Here is an 838-nt window from a genome sequence, read left to right as displayed (position 1 = left end):
ATTATTATTTTTTTGAGACAAAGTCTCATTCTGTTTGCCAGGCTGCAGTGCAGTGGCGCGATCATAGCTCACTGCAGCCTCCAACTCCCGGACTTCAGTGAACCTCCTGTCTCAGCCTTCTGAGTAGCTGGGACTACAGGTGGGCGCCACCACCCCCAGCCCCTGATTCTTTACTCACGGTATTCCTCTCTAACAGAGAATCAAGTCCCAGTCTAGGCACACTGAGAGGTGGGAGCTCAACACCTCTTGGAAGCAAAGCATTTAAGTATAGATAGGTGGATATAGTCGGTCTCATGAATTGTGGATTCTGCATTTGGGAATTCCCCTACTTGCTAAGATTTATTTTTAACCCCAAAGTCAATAGTCACGGCACTTCTGTGGTCATTCACAGAGACATGCAGAGTGGCAAGAAGTTTGGCTTGGGTGACGTGCGTGTTCCCGTCTGAGCTCAAACGAGGCAGCGCTCTGTCTGCTTTTCTCATCTCTCATACTAACAAGGATCCTTTCCGCGGTTTCTGTGCTCCGTGTTAGTGATTTCCCTGTCCCAAATGGCTCCAAGGCTGGCTGCCCTGCCGTCTCGTGCTCCTGAACAGGAGGCTGTGCTGTTCTCACAGGAGCACAGCGCTGCGGGAAGAGCTGTGCCGAGGGACGAGCGGCCGTGCTGTGCTGTGAGCTCGGGTGACAGGGCGACAACACAGCACGTCCAGAAAAAGGAAGAGGAAGTTTTCCGATCCCTACATGGAGCCATTCTGGAAAGTGCTGAAGTAACATCTGTAGGGTGTGATGCAGCTGTGGGGAGGATGGAAGAGCAGCTAAGTTAATGCATTCATGAGATGAC

General features: G+C 51.4%; 1 protein-coding gene across 1 annotated transcript in view; it reads left to right on the top strand.

Moving 5' to 3' along the window:
• LOC105820846 (carboxylesterase 1E-like) overlaps positions 1-838 on the top strand; it is a gene marked incomplete at its 3' end in the record, with an annotated part of 35,897 nt that overhangs the window by 31,280 nt on the left and 3,779 nt on the right. The window lies entirely within an intron of this gene.

Source organism: Propithecus coquereli, unplaced genomic scaffold (assembly GCF_000956105.1).
Source record: "Propithecus coquereli isolate 6110/MARCELLA unplaced genomic scaffold, Pcoq_1.0 Scaffold540, whole genome shotgun sequence".
Lineage (NCBI taxonomy): Eukaryota > Metazoa > Chordata > Mammalia > Primates > Indriidae > Propithecus > Propithecus coquereli.
Note: the sequence above shows the minus strand (reverse complement) of the source record. Positions and strands in the feature narration are given on the sequence as shown.